Source organism: Panulirus ornatus, chromosome 14 (assembly GCF_036320965.1).
Source record: "Panulirus ornatus isolate Po-2019 chromosome 14, ASM3632096v1, whole genome shotgun sequence".
NCBI lineage: Eukaryota > Metazoa > Arthropoda > Malacostraca > Decapoda > Palinuridae > Panulirus > Panulirus ornatus.
In genome coordinates, this window is record NC_092237.1 from 20,513,549 (window position 1) to 20,539,062 (window position 25,514).

Consider the following 25,514-nt stretch of genomic DNA (forward strand, 5'->3'; position numbering starts at 1 on the left):
GCGATACATATATATATATATATATATATATATATATATATATATATATATATATATATATATATATATATATATATATGTGTGTGTGTGTGTGTGTGTGTGTGTGTGTGTGTGTGTACGTGTAGGAAGAGAGGAAAGTGATTGGTTCTCAGTGAATGTAGGTTTGCGGCAGGGGTGTGTGATGTCTCCATGGTTGTTTAATTTGTTTATGGATGGGGTTGTTAGGGAGGTGAATGCAAGAGTTTTGGAAAGACGGGCAAGTATGTAGTCTGTTGTGGATGAGAGAGCTTAGGAAGTGAGTCAGTTTTTGTTCGCTGATGACACAGCGCTTGTGGCTGATTCATGTGAGAAACTGCAGAGGCTGGTGACTGAGTTTGGTAAAGTGTGTGAAAGAAGAAAGTTAAAAGTAAATGTGAATAAGAGCAAGGTTATTAGGTACAGTAGGGTTGAGGGTCAAGTCAATTTGGAGGTAAGTTTTAATGGAGAAAAACTGGAGGAAGTAAAGTGTTTTAGATATCTGGGAGTGGATCTGGCAGCGGATGGAACCATGGAAGCAGAAGTGAATCATAGGGTGGGGGAGGGGGCGAAAATCCTGGGAGCCTTGAAGAATGTGTGGAAGTCGAGAACATTATCTCGGAAAGCAAAAATGGGTATGTTTGAAGGAATAGTGGTTCCAACAATGTTGTATGGTTGCGAGGCGTGGGCTATGGATAGAGTTGTGCGCAGGAGGGTGGATGTGCTGGAAATGAGATGTTTGAGGACAATGTGTGGTGTGAGGTGGTTTGTTCGAGTAAGTAATGTAAGAGTAAGAGAGATGTGTGGAAATAAAAAGAGCGTGGTTGAGAGAGCAGAAGAGGGTGTTTTGAAATGGTTTGGGCACATGGAGAGAATGAGTGAGGAAAGATTGACCAAGAGGATATATGTGTCGGAGGTGGAGGGAACGAGGAGAAGTGGGAGACCAAATTGGAGGTGGAAAGATGGAGTGAAAAAGATTTTGTGTGATCGGGGCCTGAACATGCAGGAGGGTGAAAGGCGGGCAAGGAATAGAGTGAATTGGATCGATGTGGTATACCGGGGTTGACGTGCTGTCAGTGGACTGAATCAGGGCATGTGAAGCGTCTGGGGTAAACCATGGAAAGTTGTGTGGAGCCTGGATGTGGAGGGGGAGCTGTGGTTTCGGGCATTATTGCATGACATCTAGAGACTGAGTGTGAACAAATGGGGCCTTTGTTGTCTTTTCCTAGTGCTACCTCGCACACATGAGGGGGGAGGGGGATGGTATTCCATGTGTGGCGAGGTGGCGATGGGAATGAATAAAGGCAGACAGTGTGAATTGTGTGCATGGGTATATATGTATGTGTCTGTGTGTGTATATATATGTGTACATTGAGATGTATAGGTATGTATATTTGCGTGTGTGGAAGTGTATGTATATACATTGTGTATGGGGGTGGGTTGGGCCATTTCTTTCGTCTGTTTCCTTGCGCTACCTCGCAAACGCGGGAGACAGCGACAAAGCAAAATGAATAAATAATAAATATATATGTATATCATACAAACCTCCAACTTCTCCTCTTTCCCTCTATTTCTGACACATATATCCTCTTTGTCAATATATGATCCAGATCCAGATATATCAGATCATCAACATCTATGTACACATCAGATTACTAAACTATGTGCACGTCACATTAAAAACATCCATGTATCTGTCAGCTGTTAACATTCAAGTGCATGTCTGTTCATTAACATTCATATACATGTCAAATCATTAACATTCATATACATATCAAGTTATCATCATCCATGCATATGTCACATCATCAACATTTCAGTACATATCAGTTTATATACATATACATATACATGTCCGACTATAAATCTCCATATACACTTGTCAGATTATCAACATCCATCTACATATCAGGTTATCAACATCCATAAGAATGTCAGATTATTAACATCTTGGTACATGTCAGATTATTAACATTCATTTACACATCAGATTATTAATTTCCATATAAATGTCATAACTGTAGCATCCATGTACCTGTCAGATGATCAGTATCCATATATATGTCAAATCATTACCATCTATGCAAGTGTCAGATGATTCAAGCGAACCAACATCTCTTTTAAAGTCTAAATCATCCGCTGATATGTTCCAGGTGTTAGGTACAAATCTAAACTGTAGCATGGACGAACATGCGAGTGTGCACTCTCATGCACACAGGATCAAACACACACGTACATGCAGACAAAAAGACACGTAACTACTATATACATGAACCTGGCTGAGGCTGATGTGTTAGCGTACACACTTAGGGGTAATACAAAAGGTACATATTTAGATGCAGATGGGGCAGCACGTACCACAACAACAAACATATACAAAAACATGCCTCTCTCTCTCTCTCTCTCTCTCTCTCTCTCTCTCTCTCTCTCTCTCTCTCTCTCTCTCTCTCTTGTTAAGATGTTTTACTTGTATTGCCCTTAAGGCCGTTCATAAATGTAATATATTGTGCAAACGTTGATGATTGATGAAAATGTCGAAAATGAGTCGGAGAGAAATACTAAATATTCTCCAAATGTATTCGTGATCGAGTTACAAACTGAAGGTAAGTTAACTAAAGGAATCCACCGTCACCAGTGGTTCAGACTCATTCATATTGCCAGGTAATATCCAATATTACTGAGCAGCGAAGTCTACCCAGACAACCAACAGAAAATGAGAATCTATTATTGCCAAAATTGTAGTTGTCAACAGAATATTGCCTAAATATAAAACATTATTACTAATTCAGTAACACAATTATGCTATATGTTTTAATATTCTTCAATACTGATGAAAAATATTAATTATGATATCACTCAGTCTCTGGTACAGTTTATGGTATTGCTGGAGAATATCATTCTTAATATTACTCAGTCTCTGGTATGTATAATGGTATTCGTGAACAGCATCAATATCACTGGAAAAGATGTGATATTGACAAATGGTACACAACTACGTAAACCTCAGTATTTACCCGTAGCTAAAGAAAGTGATGCAAAGTGATATGTTGGTTGTATGAATATTAAGAGAAGTTATAACCAGAGTGTAACAGGATATCAAGACAAGTTATAACCGGAGTGTATCTAGATATCAAGACAAGTTATAACCAGATTGTACCTAGATATCAAGACAAGTTATAACCAGAGTGTATCTGGATATCAAGACAATATATAACCAGAGTGTATCTGGATATCAAGACAAGTTATAACCAGAGTGTATCTGGATATCAAGACAAGTTATAACCAGAGTGTATCTGGATATCAAGACAATATATAACCAGAGTGTATCTGAGTATCAAGACAATATATAACCAGAGTGTATCTGGATATCAAGACAATATATAACCAGAGTGTATCTGGATATCAAGACAATATATAACCAGAGTGTATCTGAATATCAAGACAAGTTATAACCAGAGTGTATCTGGATATAAATACTAAGTTATAACCAGATTGTATCAGGATTTCAAGACAAGCTACAACCAGAGTGTAGCAGGATATCAAGACAAGGTATAACCAGAGTGCATCTCGAGGGAACATAAGAATAAACCTACTATGCTCTTGGCGGAACTATGAAAGGACATCCAAGGTGATCTTAACAGATCTACGAGCGTCAACTTTAAGTCAAACTGACGAGGCTACAATAGGTGACCCACAGAGTCCCAGATGAAACAGAAAATGTTAGAACAGGATACTGTCATTACACAGATATAACGATCTGTATATAAAGGTAAAGTTAGCAAGCAACGGAGGATGATAAATGCTCTGGATGATTATAATGGATTCAGATGAAGCCATCCTTGTGAGATCATGTGTGAGTGGCAGAAGAGCTTCACCATCACCCACCAATTCACAGCAATATACATGCACTGATAGTGTACATGGCTGGTAGTGTACACTGTACGGGTCTACAGTCAGCCCACATTCATTATCTGGTATCGACATGCATTGTTTAATGAAAATGAACTGCCATTTTCCCTCGTGCCTTCGGATACTAAAAGACAAAGCACCAGACTGACTGCGTATTGAACACTCATACTTAAACGACCTACTAAACCATTGTTCAGACCATTTGTTTATTCATATCAGGCATTATCAGTATTACTACTGAATATATCTGGTGCAGTGGACGAACACATTTCCCATTTCCTAGGCAGGGAATCACTAACAGAAATGTAGAAACAAATGCACATTTTGCAGCTATATTGAGCGTTTATGATTTTCCTCATCACAGAGAGGTAATGATATGTTCAGTAATTTCAGGCTTTCCATCACACAAGCTCAGCGTTAAGAATCACTCCAGACTAGCATTTCTTCCCGTGACTTTAAAAAACTATAGATCAAATATTCACATTTTTAGTTTCATCTATTTCTTGCATAAACTATATTTCCTTTGATATTCCCAAAGTTAATTTGGTGATTTGAATGCCATTTAACTCATAATTCTACATTTTGGTAAAGTTCTGGTAATCCCTGACGTTCATTATGATGGAGATGATATCTGGGTTGGATATAGATAGCTGGTATGAGGTGCTGTGGGGAGGGACATGCTGGTGACTGGTGTACCATGATAGAGTAAACTCTTGTTGTCGACCAGGGAGCTATTCCTAGGTCCAAGTTCTTGGTAGTGATGCACCTCTTGAGTTCAGCCCTGGACGTTTCTTGTTATCTAATGATTATTAGAACAAGGCCAACAGACTTTCACGGATGAGAAGGATCAATGTTATATCTTTAACATCTTTCATAATTATACGGGTTGATTCACGTGAATGTAATCTCCCACATCACTCACACAACCCTTAACCCCTGGTCTAGGATATGGCAACACTACAGTAGAAGTAGGAAACTTACAGTGAGACGGCTATATACAATGATTAACCAAGCACATCAACTGATATGCTTAGCTTAAGTATAGTTATCAAAACAAACAGAGGAACACTGCATCAACAAGAACTTATTACTTTTCAGTCTACACACTCAGCTGTCAACTGAGAATCACCCTCTCCCCTAAACTTTCTACTGTTACACGTTTTATATGCATCCACTGTGCACTGTAACCAGCTAGTCATTCCACGTGCACCTACTATTACAGTTCTACCTGAAATGAACGTAATCACTGACGGACACCATCTGTATCTCAGGATTATTCTATTATGTCTTTACCAGCCTAACATCCTCGATGTGCGGCAGTAGACTATGCCATCTTAGTGAGCTCATCTAGACAACATTATGATTACTGATATCTTCGTTGTTCATTTCTTCTATTTTCCTAAAGACATTTTAAAGCATCCATCTCTATCTATTTTGTTTTATATTACTGTATCTCTCAATCATGGGGTTTAAAATCTTGATTAAAGGGCTAAAAAAAACGATTTATTTCAATAGGCCAACATGAAGAATAAACATGTAACTACTCATCAGTTAGCAATGGGCTTCATCCTTGTGTCACTGCACCATCAGCTTCTGTTGTTCCACTATTACTGACCAGACGACGATATGTGGGTGGCAGAGTCGCCGTGTCCTAGCTGGCTTTCGTTTTCTGCTCAGACTTCTCGCTGGTCATGAGTCATTACCAGTAACAACATAGACAGATAATTCATAGTGGTCCATATTTAGTCATCAGTTATCATATTTTCATTGCAAACATACTCTACACAAGGCAGTAAACAGCTCCCAACATTCCCAGACTTCGTTAAAGAGTTACTGACAGATTTGCTTCTACCGGGGAATTTAGTGATGAAGGAAAGAGAACTTCGGTTACGACGAGTTGTACAAATGTTGACACAATATCGAGACCAACACGCGGTAATGAAGACGGGTTAAACATTACACTGATATTAGCAACGCGACTGGTGGTAAGTTCCCTTGTGGTGACTGACAACTGGATTTCTAAATTCCATGAATGCTGTTATGCGAGTTACATCGGATATCAAGATTAAAACTGAATGATAATGAAAAAAACAAAGTTTGACAAGAACACAGTAACACCACCAGAAGATTCTTCAGGAAGTGTTATGTGCTACTGATAATAACGTTGATGTATCTGATACGTGTTATGAAGGATCATGGTCTGGCTCCCGTCACTTCCACAAACTCAACAAGGGACGCCATCACACCCTCAGACACGTACTGTCCGCACACATTAACCTGCCTCAAATCCCGTAGTGGATGATTAATCCAAGCACTCATTATCTCAGCAATTATTGGTACGCGGTAATCATTTTATGAAATATGTTCCCCATAAATTGAAAAAAAAAATAATTACTACGCATATAATAGCGAAATCAGTAATGTAATGATCACTCAACGAGATTTTCACAAATGAGAGAAGACTTTTTGAAAGTGATATTCAAAATTTGTTTCCTATAAAACTTTGGATGTGCATCTATCCACCATACACTATAATGTAAATAATACGTTCTCAAATATGGTGTAGATAGTATGTTGTTTCTAGTATATAGCATTCACTAGATATACGTTTCTATACCTATATCTATTGTTCTGTGCGTCTGTGTCAAGAACAATTGTATATTTCTTTCTATAAGTATAACTAGATAGCTCTGCTACAGTCAGTTCCAGGAAGCGTTAACAAAGAACTAAAATTTCAATTCAGTATCTTTCATGGATTTGTTACTAGATTGACGAACTGTGAAAGATCGGATTTCCTTTGGACATTTCTGTATTACCTCGCGTTATACAGAAGCTGAAGATTTATGAAATAATTCCCTCATTACTAATATTGTCTTATTCATTATCATGTATCCAACCTTCAACTTATACCCAATTATCTCTCTCTGTGGACTTACTCGTGTGTTTATATATTGATACTGTATTGCCTGTTACAATAATTGTGCAACTGGTATATTCATATGCAGTGTTTTGGTAACTTCTTTTATCTATGTCTAATTGATTTATTTAATGTCACTTCAAGCATGCATTAGATGCATGACTGAATCGCAAAAATTTGATGCTTCAAATCGTAAGGCAAACAAATTTTTGTGATGACTGCAACACTGGCATATCTAATGATGCGATTTAAAACAAAAAAAAAAAAAACTCGTTTTGCAAAATAAGTAAACGAATCTTTCATCCTCTGGAGTAAGTTTGGTATGAGGAAATACGTAATGAAGTGAACTTCATACAACATTTTCGATCCATAGAAACGAAACTATTATCATTCGACAGTAAAATCTGCTCCTCATTCCATTGTGTTAACGATAGGTATAAGTTTACTTGGGTCAAGAATATGAACCATAAATATCAGTTCAAGATATGTGGAAACCATCAGTGCTTATAGCCTGATACATCATTTGACACTTGTTTGAAATATATTTACAGAACTGGCCTCTAAGACCTGAGCTAAAGCTGACCAGTTCCATGTCAGGAGGAGGAGGTTCGTCTGGAGATGCTAATACAGATAAAGTCCCGCACAACAACAACAGAAAAGCTAAACTACTTGAACATAAACATGATGATGATTCATTCATGAATGCATAAGTACCGACCGTGTAAACATCAAAAACCAACTGCTCTGTGTCTTAACCAGTTGGGCCTCGTTTCACAGTGTGACTATTGCTGTACTAACAAGCTGATTCCCCACAATAGATGCACGACAAAAAGTAATATTCCCACTTATCATACAGAGTGCCACACATTCTTACACATCGTGATCAATACTTTTATGTTACTGGGAGAGACTTACACTCGTAATGTCCAGTGTCTTAGCGTTGTATGTATAGTATGTCTTTACCATATGTATAAACAATCATATACACACCCTTACTGACATCAGAGTAATTGAAAATTTAAGATCTAGTCGTGAGAGAAGCATCTGTGATTCTTGATCTTTGGAAATAAATGGACTCTGGATTCCATTATGCTTATCATATTGTCCAAACAGGACAAGAAGGGAGTCGAGATATTCGTATCCAATACGAGAAAATGCTGTTGAGGAACGAGAAGTGTAGAATGAGTTTCAAAGAACCATCCTGGTCACATGGTCAGGAGGGTCACAACTCAGCAATGACCTCGGGGTGTCATGGTGTAATAAATGGTCATAACAAAAGCCAACACATTGCAATATATCGTGACACGCAATATCGTGGGAAATGATTTATATACGCTACAGCTGTGTGATAAATACAAGTTTGTACTTATTGCAACATATCTACAAGCCCTATTAAGTTATTTCCCGTTGTTGTTTCTCTTTTTTCACTCTAATTAGTGTATCTAATTGTAAGGTTTATTTTTCAGTTTCCTTTTTTTAAGGTAAAAGAATATAAATTGTGATATCACTCATTCTCGTTGGTTTTAATTAATTCGTAACTTTACAATTCGCTCCGCATCTTGTTTTAACTGATTCAACATAATCATTACTCAGAATACAATATTCCTATATTTCTCTACAGTGGGGAAAATCAAAGCCAAAAATGCATATCAGTTAACTCTGCTGCCCACAATATTAATCACGATCAAGTCAGATAAAAATCACCTTCGGATTAATGTGCATCGCTACGCTGTTTGCTCACCTACTGAACCTTCCGTAGGAGGTGTGGGGTTGGGGGATGCAGCTCGAAAACACCTATGCAGATCAACATTTATGAAACAAGATTAGACGAAGAGACGAGATGAGAAGAACAATAAGAAATGGAAAAGACGAAAGTTAAGAAAAGAGTGCATGTACTAAAAAAGGGGAGAAAGGGAAAAAAAACAGACGTCGGGATACAGGCAAGTCAATGCATAAAAAGATACACAGAAAATATTCAGATGAACAGTACGAAAGGGCGAGAGTTAACCTCCCACCGAAATATGCAACATGTGGTCAAGACTTTCACATCATTACGTCGAAAATAGATCTACCCCTCGTCACACACACACACACACACACATGTTGAGATAGGCCGATTTTCTGACTTTGTTACAGCTAAGAGAAATTAGCAGATACAAAATCTTCACATCCAAATATCCATATAACTAAACGGTAATCATGTTTTATAATAGTGAATTACATTGAAACCAAAGTTCCAATGCTACAGATTAACATACTTCAGAATGAATGCTCCTCATGTTAGATAAACTTAATAAGCCAAAAGAAATATCCTATGAAAAAAATCAAGTGTATGGATTGACATATATATATCCTGCACCACTCAGGTTGTTTGCCACCTCCACCTGTTGAGGCCATAAAGTGTTGTGATGCTGTGTGTGTGCGAAGAACGCAGGGCAACTGAGCAGCAAGTGCTGTGTGTGTGTGTGTGTGTGTGTGTGTGTGTGTGTGTGTGTGTGTGTGTGTGACATCATTACAGTTGTTGAATAGAGTATGATGTCATGCTTGCAAGGCACAGTAGTTGCTGTAGTTCTACATATGCTACATGATAATTCAATGAATCATGGTAATACATGTTGAATAGGCATATGCTCAGGCGCAGTCTGACAACACGTACATGGGTTCTAGTCTTTCCTCATCCACACATGGGAGGTAGTAAAACATTAGGAAGCCATCCTATCACAAAGTAATGCTGGCGTTTAATGTGCTAGCCCAGAAGGGACCAAATTTATATATATTCTGGGTCCACTTACAAACAGTTAGTGTCTAGATTAATATAGGTAGACTGGTGCCATTATCAGATGAACAAGCATTTAGAAAATGGACAGAGAGGTAAAACTTGTGAAAAAAGTACCTGCAAATGGCCAAGTACGTAGCAAGTTGTATCCAATCTTGGGAAAGCAGACCTTGTCCCTTGGTCATATATGTGACTTTTTCTACACATGATACATACATATATATATATATATATATATATATATATATATATATATATATATATATATATATATATATATATATATATGGGAAAGGATCACAATTTTGCGCGTGATCAAGATATTCCTGAGTCCACGGGGAACTTATCGTGTTTCATTTTCCCCGTGGACTCATTGGAATATATATATATATATATATATATATATATATATATATATATATATATATATATATATATATACTTGTTCACTAGCTCCCTAGTAACGAGGAGGCACCGAAACAGAATAGTAACGACCTCATTATTGTTGTTAGCTGAGATGGCACGGGTAGCTGAGGCCCTAATCAAAGCCATCACATTAACCATATATATATATATATATATATATATATATATATATATATATATATATATATATATATATAAATATATATATATATATTTTTTTTTTTTTTTTTTTTTTTTTTTCTTGCCGCTGTCTCCCGCGTTTGCGAGGTAGCACAAGGAAACAGACGAAAGAAATGGCCCAACCCACCCCCATACACATGTATATACATACGTCCACACACGCAAATATACATACCTACACAGCTTTCCATGGTTTACCCCAGACGCTTCACATGCCATGATTCAATCCACTGACAGCACGTCAACCCCAGTATACCACATCGATCCAATTCACTCTATTCCTTGCCCTCCTTTCACACTCCTGCATGTTCAGGCCCCGATCACACAAAATCTTTTTCACTCCATCTTTCCACCTCCAATTTGGTCTCCCACTTCTCCTCGTTCCCTCCACCTCCGACACATATATCCTCTTGGTCAATCTTTCCTCACTCATTCTCTCCATGTGCCCAAACCATTTCAAAACACCCTCTTCTGCTCTCTCAACCACGCTCTTTTTATTTCCACACATCTCTCTTACCCTTACGTTCCTTACTCGATCAAACCACCTCACACCACACATTGTCCTCAAACATCTCATTTCCAGCACATCAACCCTACTGTGCACAACTCTATCCATAGCCCACGCCTCGCAACCATACAAAATTGTTGGAACCACTATTCCTTCAAACATACCCATTTTTGCTTTCCGAGATAATGTTCTCGACTTCCACACATTCTTCAAGGCTCCCAGGATTTTCGCCCCCTCCCCCACCCTATGATCCACTTCCGCTTCCATGGTTCCATCCGCTGCCAGATCCACTCCCAGATATCTAAAACACTTTACTTACTCCAGTTTTTCTCCATTCAAACTTACCTCCCAACTGACTTGACCCTGAACCCTACTGTACCTAATAACCTTGCTCTTATTCACATTTACTCTTAACTTTCTTCTTTCACAAACTTTACCAAACTCAGTCACCAGCTTCTGCATTTTCTCACATGAATCAGCCACCAGCGCTGTATCATCAGCGAACAACAACTGACTCACTTCCCAAGCTCTCTCATCCACAACAGACTTCATACTTGCCCTTCTTTCCAAAACTCTTGCATTCACCTCCCTAACAACCCCATCCATCAACAAATTAAACAACCATGGAGACATCACACACCCCTGCCGCAAACCGACATTCACTGAGAACCAATCACTTTCCTCTCTTCCTACACGTACACATGCCTTACATCCTCGATAAAAACTTTTCACTGCTTCTATCAACTTGTCTCCCACACCATATATTCTTAATAACTTCCACAGAGCATCTCTATCAACTCTATCATATGCCTTCTCCAGATCCATAAATGCTACATACAAATCCATTTGCTTTTCTAAGTATTTCTCACATACATTCTTCAAAGCAAACACCTGATCCACACATCCTCTACCATTTCTGAAACCACACTGCTCTTCCCCAAACTGATGCTCTGTACATGCCTTCACCCTCTCAATCAATACCCTCCCATGTGATTTACCAGGAATACTCAACAAACTTATACCTCTGAAATTTGAGCACTCACTCTTATCCCCTTTGCCTTTGTACAATGGCACTATGCACGCATTCCGCCAATCCTCAGGCACCTCACCATGAGTCATACATACATTAAATAACCTTACCAACAAGTCAATAATACAGTCACCCCCTTTTCTAATAAATTCCACTGCAATACCATCCAAACCTGCTGCCTTGCCGGCTTTCATCTTCCGCAAAGCTTTTACTACCTCTTCTCTGTTTACCAAATCATTTTCCCTAACCCTCTCACTTTGCACACCACCTCGACCAAAACACCCTATATCTGCCACTCTATCATCAAACACATTCAACAAACCTTCAAAATACTCACTCCATCTCTTTCTCACATCACCACTGCTTGTTATCACCTCCCCATTTGCGCCCTTCACTGAAGTTCCCATTTGCTCCCTTGTCTTACGCACTTTATTTACCTCCTTCCAGAACATCTTTTTATTTTCCCTAAAATTTAATGATACTCTCTCACCCCAACTCTTTTTTGCCCTCTTTTTCACCTCATGCACCTTTCTCTTGACCTCCTGTCTCTTTCTTTTATACATCTCCCACTCTATTGCATTTTTTCCCTGCAAAAATCGTCCAAATATATATATATATATATATATATATATATATATATATATATATATATATATATATATATATATATATATATATATATATCTTTTCTTTATTTTCTTTTAAACTATTCGCCATTTCCCGCGTTAGCGAGGTAGCGCTAAGAACAGAGGACTGGGCCTTTTTTGGAATATCCTCAACTGGCCCCCTCTGTTCCTTCTTTTGGAAAAAAAACAAAAAAAAAACGAGAGGGGAGGATTTCCAGCCCCCCGCTCCCTCCCCTTTTAGTCGCCTTCTACGACACGCAGGGAATACGTGGGAAGTATTCTTAATCCCCTATCCCCAGGGATATATATATATATATATATATATATATATATATATATATATATATATATATATATATATATATATCTTTCTTTTCTTTTAAACTATTCGCCATTTCCCGCGTTAGCGAGGTAGCATTAAGAACAGAGGACTGGGACTTTGAGGGAATACCCTCACCTAGGCCCAATTCTCCGTTCCTTCTTTTGGAAAATTAAAAAAAAAAACGAGAGGGGAGGATTTCCAGCCCCCCGCTCCCTCCCCTTTTAGTCGCCTTCTACGACACGCAGGGAATACGTGGGAAGTATTCGTAATCTCCTATCCCCAGGGTGCATATATATATATATATATATATATATATATATATATATATATATATATATATATATATATATATATATTTTTTTTTTTTTTTCTCTCTTTTTCACTTTGTCGCTGTCTCCCGCGTTTGCGAGGTAGCGCAAGGAAACAGACGAAAGAAATGGCCCAACCCCCCCCATACACATGTATATACATACGTCCACACACGCAAATATACATACCTACACAGCTTTCCATGGTTTACCCCAGACGCTTCACATGCCTTGATTCAATCCACTGACAGCACGTCAGCCCCGGTATACCACATCGCTCCAATCCACTCTATTCCTTGCCCTCCTTTCACCCTCCTGCATGTTCAGGCCCCGATCACACAAAATCTTTTTCACTCCATCCTTCCACCTCCAACTTGGTCTCCCTCTTCTCCTTGTTCCCTCCACCTCCGACACATATATCCTCTTGGTCAATCTTTCCTCACTCATCCTCTCCATGTGCCCAAACCACTTCAAAACACCCTCTTCTGCTCTCTCAACCACGCTCTTTTTATTTCCACACATCTCTCTTACCCTTACGTTACTCACTCGATCAAACCACCTCACACTACACATTGTCCTCAAACATCTCATTTCCAGCACATCCATCCTCCTGCGCACAACTCTATCCATAGCCCACGCCTCGCAACCATACAACATTGTTGGAACCACTATTCCTTCAAACATACCCATTTTTGCTTTCCGAGATAATGTTCTCGCCTTCCACACATTCTTCAAGGCCCCCTGAATTTTCGCCCCCTCCCCCACCCTATGATCCACTTCCGCTTCCATGGTTCCATCCGCTGCCAGATCCACTCCCAGATATCTAAAACACTTCACTTCCTCCAGTTTTTCTCCATTCAAACTCACCTCCCAATTGACTTGACCCTCAACCCTACTGTACCTAATAACCTTGCTCTTATTCACATTTACTCTTAACTTTCTTCTTCCACACACTTTACCAAACTCAGTCACCAGCTTCTGCAGTTTCTCACATGAATCAGCCACCAGCGCTGTATCATCAGCGAACAACAACTGACTCACTTCCCAAGCTCTCTCATCCCCAACAGACTTCATACTTGCCCCTCTTTCCAAAACTCTTGCATTTACCTCCCTAACAACCCCATCCATAAACAAATTAAACAACCATGGAGACATCACACACCCCTGCCGCAAACCTACATTCACTGAGAACCAATCACTTTCCTCTCTTCCTACACGTACACATGCCTTACATCCTCGATAAAAACTTTTCACTGCTTCTAACAACTTTCCTCCCACACCATATATTCTTAATACCTTCCACAGAGCATCTCTATCAACTCTATCATATGCCTTCTCCAGATCCATAAATGCTACATACAAATCCATTTGCTTTTCTAAGTATTTCTCACATACATTCTTCAAAGCAAACACCTGATCCACACATCCTCTACCACTTCTGAAACCACACTGCTCTTCCCCAATCTGATGCTCTGTACATGCCTTCACCCTCTCAATCAATACCCTCCCATATAATTTACCAGGAATACTCAACAAACTTATACCTCTGTAATTTGAGCACTCACTCTTATCCCCTTTGCCTTTGTACAATGGCACTATGCACGCATTCCGCCAATCCTCAGGCACCTCACCATGAGTCATACATACATTAAATAACCTTACCAACCAGTCAACAATACAGTCACCCCCTTTTTTTAATAAATTCCACTGCAATACCATCCAAACCTGCTGCCTTGCCGGCTTTCATCTTCCGCAAAGCTTTCACTACCTCTTCTCCGTTTACCAAATCATTTTCCCTAACCCTCTCACTTTGCACACCACCTCGACCAAAACACCCTATATCTGCCACTCTATCATCAAACACATTCAACAAACCTTCAAAATACTTACTCCATCTCCTTCTCACATCACCACTACTTGTTATCACCTCCCCATTTGAGCCCTTCACTGAAGTTCCCATTTGCTCCCTTGTCTTACGCACTTTATTTACCTCCTTCCAGAACATCTTTTTATTCTCCCTAAAATTTAATGATACTCTCTCACCCCAACTCTCATTTGCCCTTTTTTTCACCTCTTGCACCTTTCCCTTGACCTCCTGTCTCTTTCTTTTATACATCTCCCACTCAATTGCATTTTTTCCCTGCAAAAATCGTCCAAATGCCTCTCTCTTCTCTTTCACTAATAATCTTACTTCTTCATCCCACCACTCACTACCCTTTCTAATCAACCCACCTCCCACTCTTCTCATGCCACAAGCATCTTTTGCGCAATCCTTCACTGATTCCCTAAATACATCCCATTCCTCCCCCACTCCCCTTACTTCCATTGTTCTCACCTTTTTCCATTCTGTACTCAGTCTCTCCTGGTACTTCCTCACACAAGTCTCCTTCCCAAGCTCACTTACTCTCACCACCCTCTTCACCCCAACATTCACTCTTCTTTTCTGAAAACCCATACAAATCTTCACCTTAGCCTCCACAAGATAATGATCAGACATCCCTCTATATATATATATATATATATATATATATATATATATATATATATATATATATATATATATATATATGTAGATATATCCCTGGGGATAGGGGAGAAAGAATACTTCCCACGTATTCCCTGCATGTCGTAAAAGGCGACTAAAAGGGAAGGGAGCGGGGGGCTGGAAATCAACCCCTCTTGTTTTTTTTTTTTTCCAAAGAAGGAACAGAGATGGGGGCCAGATGAGGATATTCCCTCAAAGTGGGGCCCAGTCCTCTGTTCTTAACGCTACCTCGCTAACGCGAGAAATGGCGAATAGTATGAAAGAAAGATATATATTAATATATATATATATATATATATATATATATATATATATATATATATATATATGTATATATATATATATATATATATATATATATATATATATATATATATATATATGTATATATATATATATATATGTATCCCATCCTGAGCCAGGTGCTTATTTCATCGACCAACCCCTACAGGTAGATGAACAACTGGTTTGACTGTTGACCAACTGCCGCATCCAGGATTCGAACCTATGCGCTCGACCTTGGGTGGCCTATGAACGCATCATGGTGAGGACTGCTAACCGATACATCACGTTTACTTTGTAGTCGTCTTGTATGATAAAACGAAACCAGAGCCTTATCCAAAGTCAAACCCCACGAGACAATTACATGGTTTCCGCTCACCTCTTCATATGACCTGGTCTATATGACTTGGTCACCACAATGGTCCAGTTTGTTCTATTCCATTAACGCCTCTCACGCACTTGAATGCTTAGATCCCGGATAACTCCAAGCCACTTTCAACCCATCCTTCCACTCCACCTCCCTTTTACTCCCTTCATTTGTGAGTCAAGTAAACCATTTGCTTATCCTCCCCACATGCTCAGATCATTTCAGGCCATCCTCATCAGCTCTCTCAAGCACTCGTCGCTAATCCTATGTACCTCTCTTGCACTGTCACTTCTTACTCTGGCAACCAGCCTCACCCCACAGGCAGCCTCTTCTGGTTATTCTGGGAATCCTCAGTACTTTATCTGCTTGCCTTTCTACGCTTACCACATTAATCTTTGTTTCTCATTTTTACGAACACTAATTTCAGGTTGGTGTTATAAAAGTGTACCTGGTCTTTAAATGATTATAATTACTAACTGCTGGTCGTCGTATAAGACCTTAGCAGATCACGGAAATATTCATAAGACTGTGAACTATACCAACAACATCGCGGATCCTAAGAGCGGAGCCTACACTACGATTGTAGAAATAGTGTTGCAAGAGGTGCGAATTTTTTCCTCCCAAAAATCGACTAACACACTACAAATTATCTTGTCGAAAGTTCATCCAAGAGAAAGTTCATCAAACTCTGGCATATACCTTACCAGTCTCTCCCATCTACATAACTTTCGTCTCTACAGGAACGTTGGTCTATATTTACTTAAATGCTAGGTTAGATGTTTGTCTCAGGTGAGATTGTACTTAATCCTTTAAGTGATAAGTTATATATGTAATATATGTTCATGTCATTTATCTTTCTTACTATCTTCGTGTTTTCACCGTAATATATCTTAATCCCTCCACTACAACACCCTACCCAACTTGTGGGGTTGTTACGCTAATGATGCTTACGTCACCTCCACTCTTGTGCTACTCAAGAAACTGTAAACGTCTCCAGTCAGTAGGTGATTTTCACCAGATATGAGTTCATGATAAGGTGGCAAGCGTGAAGTAAGTCATTACCCAGCAACAAGACACTTGATGTGATATTTAGTACAATATAATAACGTGAATGACATAAACTGCATTTACGCTACTCATAATATGTTGACATTCAGCAGCGGGAAAAGTATCAAAGTACTTACCATGTCTGGGAGTCCAAGAACCTCACCGTCTTACACGAGCACCACAGGACTGCATGACGGTATCCAGGGGTGTGGCTGGGTTGGACGGATGTGATTGTGCCTCATGAACTATACAGTATACAACAAATCTGATGATGATTTATATGTTCTGACAGTTATTCTAACATTGGCACTTACTAGAAAAGACCAAATAAGTCTGTGTGTAAATTTTACTTTCAGTGATTTTCACTTGTTACCAGTGAAACAATCACGTCACATAAACTATCTTTTTAAACTCTTGCATAAGTCTATAATAACAAGATTTTCTTTATCTACAAAAGTTTATTGATTTGTTTCAAAGAACACAACGCACTTTACCGTTATGATCAACTGTTTTTTTTTCATCTAATGAAGGTCGGTCTTAAAATAACCTTACCTCCCACAAGTCTATTCAGTTTTATGAGGATTAGATTGATATTAATGATTAACATATAGATAAGCAAAGGGCGCTTAGTCTTCTGGTACACTGTGTAATTACATAACACTTTTTGTACAGAGCTTTTCAGAATTATCTGGGCCATGTGATAATCCGACCCACCTCCTCCCGACCGAGCCCTGGATACGCACCAGCAGAACCATTAGTCTACCACAGACACCATCATAATCCTCACCTGTGTGTTGACAACATGATGGTGGGATGACACCCACGACCCGTGCAGATACCTGTGCTCACCCACAACTGACCACTTGCCTCCATCGTGGTGGGGGCGCTGCCACCCAGGGTGTTGTCGGAAGTATTTCCATGAACTCCGTCTTTATCTACAACTTACAGTTACACAATATCGGTAAAAGAGGTCGCAAAACGTTGCGACGGTAAAATCAGCTAAAATATTCACCTGATTAATAAATTGTACACACACGTTACTTGGGCTATCGTGTCCATATTTCTTGCTAGTATCACCAGATCCACAATTAGCACTTTCACAAGTATGAGCGGCCACGGTCGCTGGAATAATCTCACACTATTCAGACATTCTCACGTCAGTTGATTTCCTTTGCCAGTCTTATCACGGTAACACCTGGGATATTTGTTCCGATTCCCAACACATTTTAGAAGGAGAAAAGATATGCATCATAACGCCACTTCCACACAGTGTCAACGCACACTGGAAATCCATTAGCAAGGCCGAGGCGAGCGTTTCCTGAGGTGAAGGGAGGGGGAGGTAACCGCTTGTTTGTCACGCTTCCTGTTGCCTGATTGGTCGAGTCTGCAAACATTGGTTTGTTATTGGTTGAGCAGGGTGTTCCTTTGTTCCTATTGGTGAAATTCTGAGGTTAGTCACTCGGGTAGTATCTTCACCAAATACTGGTCCGGGCTGGTGCACGGAATGGGTTTGGTAGATCGGTCTAGATAACACAACTTGAAAAAAAGATTAAGGTAAGAGGACGATGCCGAAATACTAACACGATTCCCAGACCTGCTTGACGGATTACTTATATAGCTTAGAAAGGGAAGGTGAAAAGTTAAAAGCCTGACAATCGTGATTAAAGAAGCCATTCAAAGCTAATCTTGTCTGACTTCACTTAAGGCAATGCATGAAAGCTCGCGTGCAAACATTTTACTTGTAATAAGAAAGATGATCTTCGCCTCAACACGACTCCTAACTCGTAAAACTATTTACCAACATAAACAACAGATTAAGCACCTACTTTGCCTTCAGGTCCATAACTCTGATTACCACCTTTAAGGTTTAATATAAAGTTTCAGATATTATCTCTGTAAATCATGCGTTTGGCTGCGTTTGCCTTTTCTCCTCCAGCTAAACTATGATTCTGCTCCTCCACTGTCACAAACAGCCCGCAAGGACCCACTAGCCTGTTGCTGCTTACCTTTTTTTGTTCCATAGTATTTCACTTCGAGCACGTTTAACCTCTTCCGTTCCTTTGTATTCTGGGCCCGACTTATGTCTATACAATACTTTTTGGACTACTGAGCCTTCTAACCCAACCATGTTAACCCTCACAGACAGCTGACCTCTCTCCTACGCATTCTTCGATACACCTGGAATCTTATCCTCCGTTCCATCCTATGACACTTGAGCTTCCAAGGTTCCACTCGTTGCCATTTCCACTCCCAGGTATTTAGAGCAGTCCACTTCCTCCAGGTCCTCCCCATTCAGATTCACTCTAAACCGTCCTGTCCTATCTCACGGCTGCATCTCATCACTTTCCTTTTGATCACAATCACCCATCTTTCTCCTTTCACACACATTCCCACATTTTGTCACTAGCGTCTGGAGTTTCTCTCTTGAATCTGCCACCAGAGTCTTGTCAATCAATAAATGTGCCATCTCCTAGGATTCCCTCACCCCCCCAAAAAAAAACTACCCCCAAGTATGCCGTAGTCTTGCTCCTCCTTCCATGACCATTCAATTCACCTCCCTCACCACCCTCTTCATAGAGAAATTAACACACATACACACACACACACACACACACACACACACACACACACACACACACACACACACACACTCACACACAGACACACACTGCAAACTACTAATGTAACTGATCTTAACAAACTATCGATTTTCCTGAGAGCATTGTTTATTGTATTGAGATGAAGTGATGTAATGGTAAGTAAATGTAACTATTGCTGACAAATCATATTGCTTACTTACTTAAATGTAAGTCGTAAATTACATCTGAAAATAGTCCCTAATGTTTTAAGGCGATGTGTTTCATACTTTCTGTAAAAGGCTGAGCAGATAAACTATTCTATTCTATTCACACACACACACACACACACACACACACACACACACACACACACACACACACACACACACACACACACACACACACACACACACACACACACACACACACACACAGGGACCTTGCACATCCTTGACATAGACCTACCTTCACAGAGAACCGTTCACCCTCTTCTCATCCTATTCGCACAAATGCCTGACTGTCCCAATTGAATCTCCACACTGCGTTTAATAACTCTCCAATTACCCAATGTATTCGTAGAACCATCCACAAAACCTCTCTCTCAATCCTATCAAAGGCTTTCTCCATATAATGCACTCTCCTTCCACACGTATTTCTCACAGCCAACATCTGTTCCATATATCCTCTCCCACTCCTCAAGCCCCGTCACTCCTCGCCATACATGATCTGTGCTTGTCACCACCTCTCTCTCTCTCTCTCTCTCTCTCTCTCTCTCTCTCTCTCTCTCTCTCTCTCTCTCTCTCTCTCTCTCTCTCTCTCTCACACACACACACACACACACACACACACACACCTCCTGCTAGGTATACTCAACCTGTGAAATTCGAACGTTCACTCTTGTCCCCCTCGCTCACCGTACCTCACTCACTTTGAGCCATATAACTACTGAATAGTCTAGATAACAATCAGCAACGATGTTACTCCCTGCCAAGCAGTTCACAACGCCCACCGGAAGCGAGAAATCACGTTCGTCAAGGCTGAATTACTGTCAGTGGACGGGTTGTATTGTTAAGGAACACACACACACACACACACACACACACACACACACACACTCGTATATTCTTATATGTGCGCGTACAAAAATATTTAGATATGCATATAATGATACATGTATATGTTGTTCCACTCTAATCCTTGACGACTAAGACTGATCATGAGGCGTCACACTCGAGCATAACATTAGAATCAGCAAGCCACAAATTCCAGGTCACGCTTCTCCGTTCTCTAAAATTAAAGCAGTTCCCATTGCAGCAACTCACTCCCGTCATTCCTGGAAGAAAACGGGAAGTAATCAGATGAAAATATTACCTACTGTTATTTCTTGCATGTGGAACCGCACGCCTAAATTTGGCTAATTTCTGGCTTTGGAGTATTCTGATCCCACGATGTGTTGAAGGAAAGGAAAAAACAAAAACTTTTCCTGCATAAATTGCTCAATAATCTTGCAACTCCTGATATCTCTAGGGTTGTAAGGGGCAACGAATTAGGAGGCTTATATAAGACTTCTTCCCTACTCCTCCAGTTCCTTGTATGCCTCTACCTGTACTGTAGGTTGGCTACAACAGAATCTTGAACCGAACTCACAATGCTTTGAAACCAACCGCTTGAGCAACCTTGCTGAACCTCAACGTCTCCAGCAGAGGTTAACAACTAGACCTCCTTCTTCCTCAGTGACGATAGTGACAACAGGTCTCGTAAATCATATCTGACAGTCCTTCATTAATATCTTTTTTTATAATGAAAATTTTTATGACTTTAAAATCTTCAAGGAATGCTAATGTCCTCAGTCTATTTCAGTGCTTTAGAACGTTCGTGCGATCCCCTCCCTCTGCTTGTCAAATGCGGTTTATGGAGAAGAGACCATCTCATGGTGTCTATTTTCTCGAACTTGCTCTCCGTCTCAGCAAAAGTCATGACCATCCCAGATCTCCGCTGTAGCCAGGTATCCTCAGCTCTCACAACCCATGGACGTTAACACAGTGGAGTTTTATTTCTATCCTGTGCAACACCAGGTGCACTCAACCCAGTAACCAACTCACGCCCCTATCTTGATCTATACTGACGTATCAGTCCACCACTTGTTTGTCCTGTGTTCAGAGTCGCAATCCCAGGCCCATATGAAAATCTTTAAGTAAATAATGGAGTAGGCCATCTATCACGGTTGATCAGCCAGCAACATTGACGTTTCCAAGGTAGCCATTCGACTGCTCTAGTCCAAATAACAGTCAGAGTTAAGCGCAGATGATATGCTGAGCATATTGGGCGTTATTAAGCATCATAATAATGTCTGAAGATATCACCATAGCAAGTTGTCCATCAAGGAAAACTACTTCAGCACTACCCTTCGGATCACTTGGCTTCAAAACAACTGGTCTTTCACCTAGTACGACTTTTCGCGCCCCAGAACACAGACAATCATGATCTTATCTAACTCTACAGCTGCCCACTGTAGTGCCTTGAGGGGAGTTCACCTATTGGAACTGACACGAAGACTTGTAAAAAAAAGATAGAGTTAACAGATTTTTATCTCTATTACTTTAGGAACAGGAAGCTGAAATAGCTTTCACTGTGGAATCCAAAAAGGCACACTATGGACATACCGCTCAGTAGCACACAACCAGAACAAGTTGCAACTGTGTATTCAAACTTAGCAAAGTAACATTACTTCATACAACTTAATGGAATTGTGGATTGCGAAATAGTAAATCTCTCAGGATGTTAACCATATGGCTCATATCAAGAACACCTATGGTACAATGACGGCAGAAATTCAAAAAAGCTTGCTTCCTCCACCCATCTATTACAGCCAGGGGAACAAGGCTATCAGCAACAGGAATGCACACTCAGGAAACTCTCCTCACCAGTTCCCATCCCAGACAAACTGACTTGCACATTACACTAAATTCCAAGAACCATTTCTCCCTCGTCATTCAGGACAGCATACCACCTCCGTGGTAGGGTCATATCTTATTTCTTGGTCATAGTCTCGGCTAGTTCACAATTTTGTTGACCTGAACTGTTGTGGTCACAGTTTGTTATGAACTTCACTATCATGTTACTTAATTGTTGTATTGCTCCTCAGTGAAGATAGCTCTTGCCACTACGTCTCCGAAGACTATAAACTTTCGTCACCTGAGAAGCTTGAAATCCGGCGGCTGACCATCTCTGTCTTCAAGTCAATTTGTATCTAGCAAAGAGAACGTCATGAGTTCCCTCCAGTTTCACTCCTCAGACAAATGGAGGGTCGCCACTGGAATTGCTACCGGGGATTAATAGGTCTGGAAATACAGTGAACGAAGCAGATCCACCATGATGTAGTTAGACCGTTGACACTGGCCAAGATCAACAGCTTAGGAACGAGAGTCCGGATGAGGGATGGGTGGGGCGGCTGTGGTTCATGAATGGATGAAGTCAAGATGTAAGAGGATAAACAAGTTGACGATAGATAACAAAAGTATCATTTGATTTTCTTTGGATGGAGAGATGGTGAGAGGAGGATTATCCTACAGAGATGATCTCTGACTTGGGTGTTCTGAGATGATCAGTAAATGCTGCCAGGTAAAAACCATTTTCAATCTAAAATCAGGTAAGTCGAGAACTCTTTTACCTAACTTCTGCGACCTTGTATATGTCTCTCCCTTTCGCTGACGTCGTCTCACAGTGATACCAACAAGGCGAGTGTCCCTAATCACGACAGTGTTGCTAGTCATGACGAGAATGCCTCTGTCACTTCTTGAATAGAGTTGCCATCTAATATTCAAATCACCACGATATAAGTGATACCATTAATGAAGTAATTACTGTGGTCATCCCAACAACAACGTTACTAATCAAGAGTTTGTTACCTTGTCCTCCACAATCGTCAGTATCTGGATATATCAATACATCTAACTAGGAAACTTCTTCCTTTAATTTATTCCCATCCTTCCGGAATCGGCTGTATTCTCCCTTCACATGACGTTCACAGTCCTCCACATCAAGCACTGAGCAGCGTTGTTCCCTGCATCATTGCCTAGCTTCTGCAATCCTAAATAATTCAACCACACCAACAACTCTCAGACCTGAGTTTTCAACAAGCATTTTACTTCCACTTTTCACATATTTCCTGCTGACAATCTTTTTTATCTCTCGCCTTGATGCACGATGACACCCAACTGCACTGAGAAACTTCAAAAAATAAACTTCAAAACCTGAGGAATATAAGAACTGACATCTTAACTGAGGCACAGAAAAATAAAAGATGAGGAACATGAAAGCCGCAGGCAGATAATAGCTGTAGAACATAAAGGGTTTAGAACATGAACGCTGAAGGAATTAAAAGTATTCAGATACAAAGGCTTAAGAACATAAACATGAAGAATGTTAAAGCTGAGGAAAATAAAAACTGAGGAACATTGAAACTGAAGAAGGTAAAGCCTGAGCCACATAAAAGACGAGGGGTCTGAGAGCTGAGGAAAACAAAAGATGAAAAACATAAATCCGAGGAACATAAAAGCTGAGGGAATCGAAAGATGACGACCTTAAAAGAGGAGAAACGAAAAGCTTGAGGAAGATAAAAGCTGGGAGAATGTAAGCTGAAGATTATATAAACTAAGGAACAAGAGAAAAGCTGAGAAAAATGAAAGCTGAAGAATATGATGGCAGAAGAACATGAAAGCTAAAGAACAGAAAAAGCCTGATACAAGCAAAACTTGAGGTAAACAAAACACTGTCCTCTTTAACCGCTGGTCACCTCAAGAGATTATCTTCATTTTTCAAAATGGTTTGACGCTTGAGTCTTTTTCTGTTGACTACAGAATACACTTATTGCCCATAAGATCTGTCGTATTCTATGCCTTCCAAATATGCGTTCGAGTTCTCCTAAATCATATAATTTTTCAAATCAATAATCGCTGGATGAATTCTGTTTTCAAGCAATATTTTGACCGTTAGTTTTTGTGATGAATTTCATCCATGAGGATATTTTTTCCTGTGATATAATTCCTATCAAGATTTTAATTCTGTGTTGCCGAAGTGTCCAAAAATGAAATTACAGCTGTATACAACACTCACAATCATATAGAAGGATAAATGACCTAAAATTAAGGCTGCGTGAGGAATGAGTCAGAACCTTAGAAAGGGAATCCTATAATCTGATAATAATGGAAGCTAAGACAAAATGAAAAACATAAAAAACAGGAAAGAACTGAGAAACTTCACAACGAGAGGGCAAAAATGTGAGAATACCAAAGTATCAGAAAAAGAAATCACCCGGTTTTTTGTGGAAAGTTTTTTTTAAAAGTGGGAAAAGTCTGGAGAGAGACGGAGAACTTTAAAAGACAAATATCAAAATTGGGGGAAAATATAGTATCTGGAGAGAGAGAGAGAGAGAGAGAGAGAGAGAGAGAGAGAGAGAGAGAGAGAGAGAGAGAGAGAGAGAGAGAGAGAGAGAGAGAGAGAGAGAGAGCTATGATCATTATTTTATAAGAATAGGTATGTGCTCTGAGACAGTCTTAATAAACCAGTTGTGCAGAATATAAGGAAGCTGAGGATGACTCTGGCAGCGTCCACGAAGACAGAAATGACGTCAGCGAGGAATGTAGGGCGTTTGTCCATGAGACAGAGAACACTGTCC